At 38.8% G+C, this 13,946-nt stretch overlaps 1 long non-coding RNA gene across 1 annotated transcript; it reads left to right on the top strand.

The window, feature by feature from the left end:
- Nucleotides 1-5,169: 5,169 nt before the first annotated feature.
- LOC139083111 (uncharacterized) lies at nt 5,170-10,976 on the top strand. The gene is made up of 3 exons (XR_011539679.1): nt 5,170-5,302; nt 6,879-7,007; nt 10,563-10,976. It is a non-coding gene; the product is annotated as an uncharacterized lncRNA (long non-coding RNA).
- The last annotated feature ends 2,970 nt before the right edge of the window (nt 10,977-13,946 follow it).

Genomic DNA, 13,946 nt, shown 5'->3' with positions numbered 1-13,946 from the left:
CCTAGGGACTGGCCCCGTGGCCGAGTGGTTAAGTTTGTGCGCTCCGCTGCAGGCGGCCCAGTGTTTTGTTGGTTTGAATCCTGGGCACGGACATGGCACTGTTCATCAAACCACGCTGAGGCAGTGTCCCACATGCCACAACTAGAAGGACCCACAACGAAGAATATACAACTATGTACCGGGGGGCTTTGGGGAGAAAAAGGAAAAACATAAAATCTTTAAAAAAAAAAGAATGTCTTCCCTACTCTATCCTACCCAGAAGTCTTAAAGCTATTATTCTACTATATTTTTTTCTCAATGTTTTAAAAATGTGAAGTTTTACCATTCATGGATAAATCACCAAACCATTTTGAAGTATGTGTGTGTGTGAATAGAGTGAAGTAGGGCTTTTTTCCCCTTCCTATAACTAGTTTTCTCAGCATATTGGAGTGACTAGTCCACACTTTCCCCACTGATCCTCACTGCCAGCCTTGTCATAACTGAAGTGTCCATATTGTGTGAGTCTCTTCCTAGACATTCCATTCTGTTCTGTCAGTTTCCCCAAAGTAACAATATCATTTTACCTTATTTATCATTGCTTTAGAATAAATTTATATCTGGTAATGCAAGTCCCTCATCTTGATTTACTACTTCTTAAGGAGTTTCTTGGCTAGTCTTAGTTCTGTGTCTTCCAAATATATTTTAGAATCAACTTTTCAATTAAAAAACTGTCTGCTGTAACTACATTAATATCAGACAAAAATTATTGTAAGAAAATTTCTTGAACTCTTTGTAAAATTTGAATACTTATAACTCAGTGCTTATCTATACCTTACAAATTTTATAGCTTCTGTATTCTTGATGACAGAAGTGCCTGTCTGTTGATGATGATATAGAGGAAACTCAAGTACAAAATTTATTTGACCATTCTTGTACTACATTTGCTTTATTTGCATATTCCTACCAAACTGGCTCATGTGATCCTTTTCTAGATCATTTATATATTTGTGTCAGTTAGGGTTCTATATTACCCAAGGTTCAATGCAGGAGAAAGAGACCACTTTAGGTATTTATAAGTAGGAAGAATTTAATACAGAGGATGAGTACTTACAAAATCATTAGACGTGTGGAAGGATCAGGCTGTCTCTATAAGTGACTACAAAATAATATAGAACTGACCCACCAGCTACTACTAGTGAGGCACCACTGGAGCCATGCCTGAGTCAAGAACCTGCTGCCACTCTGCTGCCACTTCTGCCACCACAACTTCTTCTCATCACCAAGAAAGCTGTAGAGTGGACAGTGGCACACTGCTACAGAGAAATCTCCAATTTTCACAACCATGTTTATCAGCAGAGACAGCCAAAAAGACAAGAAAATGGCCTCTGTCTCACTTCAGACTTCTAAGTCTTATACTAATGCCTCGAATTGGTAGAACTTAAATGACATCCAGAACCCTACCTGCATGGGGATCTGAGAAATGAGGGTATTGCCTTTCAAGTCTCTCCAATTAGAATGAGAGTGGAATAGAAGCCAGTTGATTCCATCCACACTATCAAGCATGCTTCATTTGGTTGCAAGAAACCAAAAATTGACTCTGGCTGACATAAGCCAAAAAGCAATTTATTAGAAAGAGAGAGTAGTTACATAGTCAAGGAAGGAACATTCAAGTGTTGGAAAAGGGAAAAACTAGAGCAGTTCTGAGGATCCAGGTAACGGAACTTAATAACACTCTCTCGCTCTTTAGTGGCCTGCCATTGGATGGCTCACCTCCAACTGCAGTATGTCTGTTCACAAGATTCCATCCCTCGGTGTCACCCCTCGAGATACAAATTTCCAGGAGAGAGAGTCTCATTGCCCCACTTAGGGTCAAATGGTCTCTCCAGTCATAGTGGTAGAGGTGGGAGGGCAGCGTTCTCTGGCTGACAGTTCTCTGAGAATCTCCTACAGTAGAGAAGCAGTAGATGTCCAAAGGAAAGAGTGTTGGGTAGATCAAACATATCAGTTGTATGTTCCAGTGTGCTAGTCTGATCTTGACATTGTCCAGAAGTCACATACCTGTTGGAATAGACGCTTAAAGCAGAACACATTTAAGTTTTGTCAAAATTATAGACTTGAATATTTCAGTATAGATCTTTCAGTATATAGGCAAGTTTTGCTACATGTTTTAAATATCTATTTTACAGGTACAGAAAATGAGGTTCTTCAAGGAGTATAAAGGGTTTCCTTTGAATAAGGATGTCACACAAATGAATATAGAACCAGATATAGAGGCCAGTCTTCTGGAAGTGTTCCTATACATGCTTTTATAATTAAAGTGCTCTTTGTCTTTAACTGGCTTTCCTATACAGAAAGTATATTTTGGGTCTTCATCCATATATAGCACTTATGCATAGTACATTTCAGAGAGCAACCTGACTTACACCTACCTGTCTTATCTGATGTTTGCATCTGTAAGGCCCCTGAGCTGTCACAATGACAACGTGATTCAAAGTTAGTGACAAATGGAAATTCACAGGCCCCCAGAAAAGAAACTTTCTCCCACACTCCTCAGAAAAAACTTCATGACAATGTACCGGAAAGTAGGTTGCTGCCAACGTGGGATTGTGACCCACAACAGAATTTTTCCCCAAAGTCACCACATTATTAGCAAGAATCCTTCAAAGTAAATTCTAATGAAGCTCCCAACACCTTGAAGGCTTGAAACCATTATCAACATGAGTTCCTCATTTGCTTGGCCATGGGTCGGGGACGATCTAAAGGAAATTGTTTTTTTCCAGGTCTCTCTCACTCTCACTCCCCCTTCCCCTTTCACCCTCAGTGATGAAGGAATTACTGCTCACAGTTCTTTACTCTCTGTCTCCAGGGTCTCCTATTTCCCTCATCCCACCAATGCTCAGGCTGTGTGACTTCCTTTGAGCAATGAGATGTTTACAGATGTCATGTGCACTTAGGCTTGAAGCTATTGGTGCAGTGGAGCTCGCTCTCTTTTGGGCCTCTGCCTTTGCCATGAGAAGAACTTCCCCCAGCTAGCCAGCTGTTCTGAGAATGATGGGGAGCAGAGCCTCTTGGCTGACCTGCACACCTGCATCTTGAAGCTGAGAAGCCCAGTAGATTCCAGCCAGCCCAGGGCAATTGACCTTCCCTAATTTGCATATTTATGAGCAAGCCTAGCAGAGATCAGTGGAGTTGACTACAGATGTGTGATAAATAAGTGCTTATTGTTGGATGCCACTGAGATTTTGTTGTTTATTATTCGGTATTACTGCAGCAGTGGCTAACGGATTCACTCCTTCTAATTCCCTCTTTCCTCTCTCTCCCTCTCTCTTTCTCTATCTTCCTCATCCTTGAAAAGTCTCTGTTCCCAGCTGGTGCTAGTCCCTCAGGTATATCAGCTGTCTGCTAGATAGTAACATAAATCCCAAGTAATCTACTTATGAAGTTTATCACAACAAAGGAAAAGAGTCCATATAAAAGGATTTGAGTAGGCAATTCTTGTTAGCAATGCCTCTTCTATAATAGGCATTTCTGAAACATTTTTATTATTTACTTGTGTATGTCACTATCATTGTGAGTAATTTTCACCATAATACCATGTATGACAAATTAAGGCATTTGTAAAAATGGTGTTGAGGATAACTCTAACTTGTAAGCCATTCATTATCCTATATTATGGGATTTTCCACGAGATAATCAATAGTGAGTGGAATCTCAAAAAACCCAACCCCCCACATGCAATATATAATATCTTTTCTTCCCCTTGACTTCTTGTTTGTTCTTTTTTTCCCCAGCTTATTATGGAGCAGTTTGCCAGGCACAGAGTTACCATTCCGTTTTCTTCTTTACCATGTAAATGTCAGTTGAAAATATGCCAAGTTCCAGATACAATATAACCATAATACTACCACTGTGCTTCTGGATTAATTAATCATAATGAATGAAATTTTTCTTGATTTTGTATGCCAAGCCTGGAAGCATAATTCAATTTCATCTTTGACTTCTGTAGCCTGAAGCAACCACTTAAACTCAGCTGTCACAAAGCTTTTGGAGAAAGATAAAAAAAAACTGAATGAAAAAAAATCTAACTTGCAAAAAGGCGTAAGAAGGGCATATATATATGTATGAAAGAAGGGCACAATAAAATATTGTTTGTTTCCAAATACGAGAATAAAATGTGATGACACTGTCTTATAAAATCTTTACATTTTTTTCCTCCCAAACCATCTGGAAATAGCATTAGACATAAGCAAAACACACATTGGAACTTTGAATGGGAACACTGAAAGACTCAATGAAAACCAGACTAATTTGAAATCTATCAGAACTTGTTTTCACCTTCAAAACCAGGAGATCATTATGAAACTTCTAAGTGACTCCTTTTGAAATCACGTAACTATAACATGGACTTTTTGTTCTGTTTGTTTCTAATGTAAGCCCCATCCCCATGGAGACCACCCTCTATATATGAAGTCAAATTGCTTGTGGTTTAATTTCTAATAATTTATAGTTTTCATTCTTTGTGAAAATAAAGATGACCATAAAGAAAAGTATAAGAATCTCAGCACTTAGAGATATTCCCAGATAATGTTTTGGTGTATATAATTTCATTCTTTGTCCCCTGGGTTATATGTGTGTGTAACAAAATCAGATCATGTAATACACACTGTATTTACGTTTAACAAGATAGCAGGAACATCCTTCTTTGTCATAATGTCCAACTCTTTCCTTTTAATGGCTACCTATTCTAACGATGTTTCACAGGACCCCAAACTGAGATATTCTCAGAAAGAAATAAGTGATATTGATGTACATCTACCAAGAGAAGAGAGTACTAGGATGAGCTCAGTTTGTGCTTGCACTTTGATGAAGAATATATCTTGGATCTCCAATATTCTTTGAATGACAACTATAGAATCTTAAACTTCAAACTCATTCACCATAATTACAAGTCTGTGGACATTAGAAACTAGTAAGCTTGGTATTTCTGGGAAAATAGTTCCAGTCTGAGGAGGCTTTTTCTGTATCCTCTGAGGAGGGTATTGCTGCATTCTTTGCCACTTTGCTGCTGACACAAGTTAGACACAGCTTTCAGTATTACTCAAAGCATCCACCCAATCCCAGGCATCCATTCCATTGTGACATGACAGAAGCCTAGCAATTTAAATGAACATCTTCATGCTTCTTAGTGGCAAAGAACTGGAGAGAGGCAGTAATAAAGCAGCTGACAATACATGGAAAACATATTGAACAGTCAACACCTTCTATTCACCCATAGAATGATTCCTGGGCGGGATTAGCAGAGAAGAGACAAGAGGGAGTGCATGTGAGTTTAAACCCACAACAAAAGAGATGATGCAAAGAAGCATGAGCAAAATGGGATGGGAATAATTATTTTATCAAAACGATGAAAATATAACACAAAAGCCACAGTAATTTCTTAGAATTGAAGGGAGAAAGTGTGAAAAAACCAAATGAATTACATTACAGGAAGAGGCCCCAGTCCAGAGACTAGAGGTGTTTTGGTGGTAACTGGGGACCTCCAGTGAAACAAATCCTCTTAATCTTTGATTACCAATTCTAGCCACAGTGGAATAACTGTAGATTTAATTTTAGGTTGACTCTACAGCTTCAGGAAAAGTAGTTGTTTTGAGTTTTCACCCCATACAGATTTGTAATAATCATTTTATAAAATGGTGTCAACCCTCCCCAAACTCATTCTCCACTGATGCTAGCACACAAAGCACTGCATTAGACATTTATTCATACTTTTTATTTTTCCAGGTGAGGAACATTGGCCCAGAGCTAACAGCTGTTGCCAAGCTTCCTCTTTTCGCTTGAGGAAGATTGTCGCTGAGCTAACATCTGTGCCAATCTTCCTCTATTTTGTATGTGGGGTGTTGCCACAGCGTGGTTTGATGAGCAGTGTGTAGGACCATGCCCGGGATCCGAACCCGGGGCCACTGAAACAGAGCATGCAAACTTAACCACATCACCAGGCCAGCCCCTACTCATACTTTTTTAAAAATGGAAAACTAAATGTCAGACTAGTTATAGCTCCATATGTGTCTAATTTTCCAAGAAAAAAATCCCTACTGGTTTATAAATTGGGAAACAACCATTGTGATGATATTTCCCACCCATCCACCCCAAAGTAGCTGTGAACCAATTTATTGTCCATTTGATGTAGCAATTTTCACAGTACAGAATCCTGTGGAAATCTGGAACTGATTCCCAGTGATACCCACCTATGACTCCATGAAACTCTAAAACAAGTCCCAAAGGACACTGTTAAGGATTAAAAAACTCTTCCTCTGCCTCAGGATGAGATTATTTACTTACATTGAGGCTTCAATCTGTTTCCAACAGAAAATAGCAGCCAACAATGCTGTTGACTGACTAGCTAATTGTCCCTATGAGAGGTATTTCTGCTACAGCACTTTTGTAGGCATTTCTGAGAGATCATACCCAAAAATGAATGGAAAATGCAGGAAAATACTTTTCCCCATGGTGAATGCTTGGTAGCAACTCTGGCTTTGTGATCCCACAAAGTCCACTGAATAGAAGTCTACTCCAGTCTCATGCATAGTTTCAGGGGCCACTTCTCCTTCCCCAGGAATAAACCTATAGAGGCCTCTCTTTTTGGAGTTTCCAGATAATTGGACTTTTTACTCTATTTCACTTGAAATGGAATTTCACCATCTAAGTTCTTCAAAGACAGGTGCTATAGTATAGGTTTTCCAGCCACAAGGGTTGATGTGGGCCAACTTACTTACAATGTACTCATTGTGATTACTTAATGATGCTAAGACTTACATGCAATGTCTCCCTTTCTCTACCCATCCTGGAAAAAGCAATGCTTGTTAGATGCTAGATAAGTCTCTTTTTACTGTTTCTGTCAGATATCATTCACTGGGGGACAGTAACGTGCCTTATGGAGATACAGTGAATTGCCTGTTTCATGGCACTAATCTGAAAGCATCCTTGAATTCAATTCAACAGCGTGACTGCCAGACAGCTCTTGAAACCAAGTAAGAATAAAGAAAGAATGGGATTCTTATCTGGGAAGTACTATAATGTAAAACTATGAGCACGACGTGCTGACTGACTGGCCGACTGACTGGTAGGTGGATTATGTTAAAACCTGAAAAGCAGAAATAGATTTGTTAGGAGGAAAAAGACAATCATTTTATTTATTAAATTTGCCTACATGTATGCTTCTTAGTTTTTTTTAATAGATTTTTTTCCATTTTTGTTAAAAAGAGAATTGGTCTTACCCAAACAAAACTGTAAAGTAGTCAAATTTATCCCTGTTAACCATCCCCTTTGTACTCATTCTCCTATTCAGAGAAGCCACTTGTCCACATCATGTTCCTTGTGGTTCTCCCACTTTATATACCCCCTCCCATTAAATATCATTTGAGGGAAGACTCTGATACTTTCATTCACAAGGGATGTAAAAAAACTCCACTAGAATGTGAGCTTTACAAGGGCAGAGAGTTTTTTGGTCTATTTTGTTCACTGGTACATCCTACCCACAAAGACAGGGCCTGGAACACAGTAGATACTCAATAAATACTTGTTAAATGATAAGGCCCAATGCTTTTCCTAACCCAGAGGTAACTGCAGTTTTTATGACATAATGTCGTGTGTGTGGGTGTGTTACGACAGAAAGAGAGATCAAGTGGGCTACAGAAACTGAAGGCTTGAGATATCTTGAGTCTCATACCTTTAGAGGTAAAGGTAATGTGCACAAGACAAAACTGTGGGAATTCTCTCTTCTATAGCCTGTTCTCCTGCTCCTCTTGAGAGGGAGGAGCGGGCTGTCTCCAGGGTATAGTACTTCCCAGTACCCCTGGGGGAAGTGAAGCCACAATGTGCAAAGCTACATGGAAACTATGTTGTGGGCTTACTCACATCGAATAAAGAGGATGGTGCCTGAGACTGTGTCAAAGGCTGAACTCCGCCTTTAGTATATACCATGACCCAGTAGAGCCAGAAGCCCAACACAGATGACCTGGGAGAAAAACACAAATCTGGAAAAATTCTTTCGTACCACCTAGAACCTTAATTTCTGACATTGCCCTTCTTGGTCTCTGACTCAGTTTCCATATGAAGTTTAGATTTCTGAAACAACATCAGACAGAGCTCCCAGTATATCTCTCGTCACTCCCCTTTTACCTCCCGTGTCTCTGCTTCCCAGATCACAAGTGGAAGCTGACCCTGATCATGCGGGCGTGAGGCTCTGCAACACATTCCAGGTCCTTGGCTCTGCTTCCCCTCAATGCAGGGGGCAGCAGGCAGGTATAGGAATGTGAGAGAGCCTTTTATATCTAATTCCAGAGAAAAGGATACTCAAAATATTTTTAAATTTCATTTTCTTATAATTATTTGTCAAATTATCAATGATTTCAAATGTAAAAGGAAAAGACGTAAACAAAAACTATAAAAATTTAATGCAACAGAAAGATTTAGGAAAGACACAGAAATAATTCATAGCATGTCATCTCTTTTGCAAAATCTCCTCCAACTCCAAAAGTGGAATGTGGATTTTGTCTGCCCAGCATCACTTCTCCTGTAACAGAACAATCCTTGTCCCTTCTTTAGGGGGAGCTGCCCCTCCCCTACAAAAGACTCATGAATAACACATTAGGTGCTGCTCTGGTCCTTTATATGATTCTAGCAGACCTTAACACATCACTACCCAGGGGGATTCTGCTTACATACTATTTAGTCTCCCTCCATATGAGCTTCTCTATGAGCTGAGGATTTGTTTATTATTAGTTTCCTTAGTGCTTAGTACAGTGCTTGGCACATAGTAGGTACTCAATAAACAATTGTTCAATGAATTAACAAATTCAGAGAGAGTCTCACAACTGAGAAAAGATGCTGTGATGTCGTTAGGTTATAGGGAGAAAGCAGAGTTATTTCATTCTTAATTTTTCCTTTACTTTCTTTTGGGAGGAAAAATGGTTTCCAAGTAAAGTAGCAGATAAACACTCCAGAGCAGTGTTTCTCAAAATGTGATCCATGGTCAAAAGAATCTTTTCAGACACTATAACTCCTCAGATGAGGGAAACAATAGAAAGAATAAAAAAATGGGACTTCATCAGAATAAAGAGCTTCTTCAAGGCAAGGGAAAACAGGATTGAAACAAAAAAACAGCCCACTAATTGGGAAAAAATATTTACAAGCTACTTATCCAACAAAGGGTTAATCTCCATAATATACAAAGAACTCACACAGCTTAACAACAAAAAAACAAACAACCCGATCAAAAAATGGGCAGAGGACATGAACAGACATTTCTCCAAAGAAGAGATAAGAATGACCAATAGACACATGAAAAGATGTTCATCATCACTAATCATCAGGGAAATGCAAATCAAAACTACACTAAGATATCACCTTACACCTGTTAGATTGGCAAAAATATCCAAAACCAAGAGTGACAAATGTTGAAGAGGCTGTGGAGAAAAAGGAACCCTCATACACTGTTGGTGGGAATGCAAACTAGTGCAGCCACTATGGAAAACAGTATGGAGATTTCTCAAAAAGTTAAAAATAGAAATACCCTACGACCCAGGCATCCCACTACTGGGTATCTATCCTAAGAACCTGAAATCAGCAATCCCAAGAGTCCCATGCACTCCTATGTTCATCACAGCATTATTTACAATAGCCAAGACGTGGAACCAACCTAAATGCCCAGAAACTGATGATTGGATAAAGAAGATATGGTATATATACACAATGGAATACTACTCAGCCATAAAAAAGGACAAAATTGTTCCATTCGCATCAACATGGATGGACCTTGAGGTTACTATGTTAAGCGAAATAAGCCAGACAGAGAAAGACGAACTCTATATGACTCTACTTATAGGTGGAAGTTAACATATAGACAAGGAGAACTGATCGGTGGTTACCAGGGAAAAGGGGGGGTGGGGGGAGGGCACAAAGGGGGAAGTGGTGTACCCACAACATGACTAACAATAATGTACAACTGAAATCTCACAAGGTTGTAATCTATCATAATCTTAATAAAAAAAAAAAAAACAAGCACGCAAGAAACAAGGCACCATGATAAGAACCAGCAGAAGAAACAGACAGCAGAAAAGGGTTCACAAAAATTGTTATAAACCAAAAGAGTAGTCTGTATAGTCTGAGATGTAAAAAAGAAGTGGTAAATTTATTGGTATAAAATAATAATGACTTCTGGACTAAAATTTGAAAAAATGTAATTAAATACACAGCAACAATAACATAAATCAGGAGGAAAAGAAAATGGAGTTAAAGTGTTCTATGGTTCTTATGTTATACCAGAGGTAAAAGTATTGCTTAGCTTAGGACTTTGATAAGTTAATACACATGTTGAAATTTTTATTAACCACTAAAGAATAGAAACTGTACTATAACTTCCAAATAAAGAGAAAAACAGAGGGATTATTCAAAAAACCTCAATCAATCCAAAAGAATTCAATAAGGAGAAAAAAGAAATTAGACAAATAGAAATCACAAAATAAAATGACATATTTTGAAATAAACTATTCAAAGAGACTTATGCAACCCTATGTTCATTGCAGCATTATTCACCATAGCCAAGATGTGGAAGCAACCCAAATGGCCGTCAATTGATGATTGGATATAGAAGATGTGGTAAATATATACAATGGAATACTACTCAGCCATAAAAAAGACAAAATTGTCACATTCACAACAACATGGATGGACCTTGAGGGTGTTATGCTAAGCAAAATATGCCAGACAGAGAAAGACAAACACTGTATGATTTCACTCATATGTGGAAGATAAACAAATACAAGGACAAAGAGAACATATTAGTGGTTGCCAGAGGGGAAGGGGGTTGGGGGTGGGCACAAGGGGTAAAAGGACACATATATGTGGTAACTGACAAATAACATTGTATAACTGAAATTTCACAATGTTATAAACTATTATGACATTAATAAAATTTTTAAGAAGGTAAAAAAAAGAAATGTGATCCATGGACCAGCAGCATTCAACATTACCTGGGAACTTGCTAGAAATGAAAATTCTCAGGCCCCATCTGAGATCCACTGAATCAGAAACTCTCGGGGTAGGGCCCAGCTATCTGTGTTTATAAATCTCTACAGATAATTCTGATAATGCCAAACTTTGAGGACCATTGGTATAGAGAGGTAAGAGCAGTGAGATAAAAGAATATAGCATCTCTCTGTTTTGTTTTGTTTTTATTTATTTATTTATTTATTTTTGAGGAAGATTAGCCCTGAGCTAACTGCTGTCAATCCTCCTCTTTTTGCTGAGGAAGACTGGCCCTGAGCTAACATCTGTGCCCATCTTTCTCTACTTCTATATGGGACGCCTGCCACAGCATGGCTTGACAAGCTGTGCCATGTCCACACCGGGGATCTGAACCAGCAAACCCTGGGCCACCAAAGCGGAACGTGTGCACTTAACCACTGCACCACCGGGTCGGCCCCACATCTCTCTCTGTTTTAATGGGTGAATATGTCTGCTCCTAGATACTTTATATCCTGGGTATCGAAAGAACTGGCAGGTGTGGTCTCCAAGTCAACATTAATTGTTTTGGGGACATCACAGATAATAAGTGAGGGACCTAAAGGGTCTTGATTTTTAAAAAAGGGTGGAGAAGACCATTTTTGGAGATTACATACAACGTGAAGTTGATTTCTGGCAAAATTTTAGAGTTGTTTGCTAAACAGATGATGTATGAGTATTTGGGAAATGATGCAGGGATCTAGGAATCAACCTGGATTAACTCACAAAATTGACGCCTCAGTAATTATTTATCTTTTTTTGGTTATGGTTAATTACACTATTTTTCTATAAACTCATTTATTTTAACAGCAAATACACCAAAGAATCTGATGATTATTGCTCCTCTGATTACACTTTAACCTTGTTTTGGTTTTTTGCACTTCTCTCTTCCCTACTAGACTCTAGGTCCCTTTGTAGCCCCAGTGCTAGCACAATTTCTGGCACATAATTTCACATTGAAAATGTTTATGTAAATTGAATCAAGGGATATCCTTGGGTAGAAGATAAAAAATATGACATGGATAATAATAAATGTAACTGGATTTGAGGGTGATTGAACAATAATAACCAAGAGTATTAATGAATGTAATTTTATATTTGGCATTTACTGTTTGATAAATAATTGTTGAATGAAATTATATTAACATGAAGCTAGTTGAATTTCACCACAATTTTTGGTCTGGTTTTACTCAAGATTTATACAGTAACCTGGATACACGAGATCAATTTGTCCAATGGCTTAATGTGACTTATTTGCAAGATGACAGAATAAAAATTCAAATTTATCTCAATATCCTAGAACCCTTGTTGAAAACCAAGCAGGTAAAACTTAATAGGGATATATGTAAATAGGGTTTGGTGACAACTTGGCTCAGTAACAAACAAAAAAATCAGGTGGCTGATTTAGACGTTGGCCATTTTGCCTTCTATTATTGATTCTCTGTGGGGACTACCTCTATCCACTCTTACTCCATGTGGTTCAGGTGGGGCTAAATCCACCCCTCAATCTCAGGAACTGACCACGACTCAGGCCTGGCTCATCAAAATATTCCAGCCCCTCAGGCAGCATGTTTGGTTCAGGGATAGGCACAAGACCTAGGCCAGTGATAATTAGGCTGAGATATTTAATGGAACTATTGACCATCATGGTGTCATGGGTTGAAAACAATCATCCTAGGCCAAAAGTTTAATTTTTCATAATGTTCACCATGCTCTGCTATAAGGTGTATGTTCTTTTATTTTGGGATGATGTGCTTGGGGCTGCTCATCGCACAAAGTGGCAGAGGTTCTTAAGTTCATTTCCTAGTACTACCCCTTAGGCCTTTTTAGATACAAGTATATGTGCCTCTAAGGGTAGAGAAAGAAAAGTATTGGGAGATGTGTATGTGTGTGTGTGTGTGTGTGCGTGTGTGTGTGAGGGAGCAAGAGAGAGAGAGAAAGATCTCTTATGCCATCATACGACCACCCAGAAGCAGACATGTCTGAAATCTCTCCCTGGACATTTCACTTATACACAGAACCACTTTACAACCACACAGGGTGTGTACTGCACAGCCCGCACATATGTACATATCATATGTGGCAGGCTGTGCAATACACAGCCTGTTTATGCAAGCCAATAAATTGTCCTTTTTTCTATGACAATGTATGAAGTTCTATGTGTCTAAGAAATGAGGCCCATTACAATGTCTTGCTAAGCAGCACCTACCTAAGAACCGTCTTACTCTAGGTACACAGTGAGGTCCATAAGGATATGTTAGAAGCCATGAAATTAGAGTTTTGTCTTTTTCAGAGTTTTGTCTTTATATTGAGTTAGGTCAAATTTTGAAGCAAATCTTTTCCTATCTCCTTCCACCTAACCCTCACTCTGCCTTATCTCTATAAGAGAAGGAGGGCAGCAAAATAATTCTGTCCAGAGCAAATTTCCAGAGAGTGAGGCAAAGAGCGAAACACTATCCTAGTTACCCCCGAAAGATTCATATGTCGGACGCTATTCATTTTTATAGGCCTGAGAAAGGAGTTACTGAGAACCAGAGTGGCAAGAGGTGAGGAGCCTATTCATCTGACATTTAAGTCAACTCCACATTTAGAGAGGATATCTGAAGATTTAAAACAAGTGGCTGTTAAGCTCTAGTACCTAACAGCTTACAGGACATTGTGATTTGGTCAGTCATCTGAGCGACTTGTTCACCCTAGGCAGAGACAGAGGTCAGAGAGAGAAAAAGCAGTTAACATCTGCCTGATAAACTCTATCCCCTCTCATTCTTAATCAAATTCCTCAAGGATATTACCTTTGTCTCTAAAAATTCCAAACCCCAAATCTCAGTCTTCCTTCCACCAAAATACCAATTGGACTTTTTAGGACTCTCCCTATTTTAATGAATGAAGAAAGCAAACTTCTGAGG

Source organism: Equus przewalskii, chromosome 4 (assembly GCF_037783145.1).
Source record: "Equus przewalskii isolate Varuska chromosome 4, EquPr2, whole genome shotgun sequence".
Classification (NCBI taxonomy): Eukaryota; Metazoa; Chordata; class Mammalia; order Perissodactyla; family Equidae; genus Equus; species Equus przewalskii.
The sequence above is the reverse complement of the archived record's forward strand: the minus strand, read 5'-3'. Positions and strand labels throughout refer to the sequence as shown.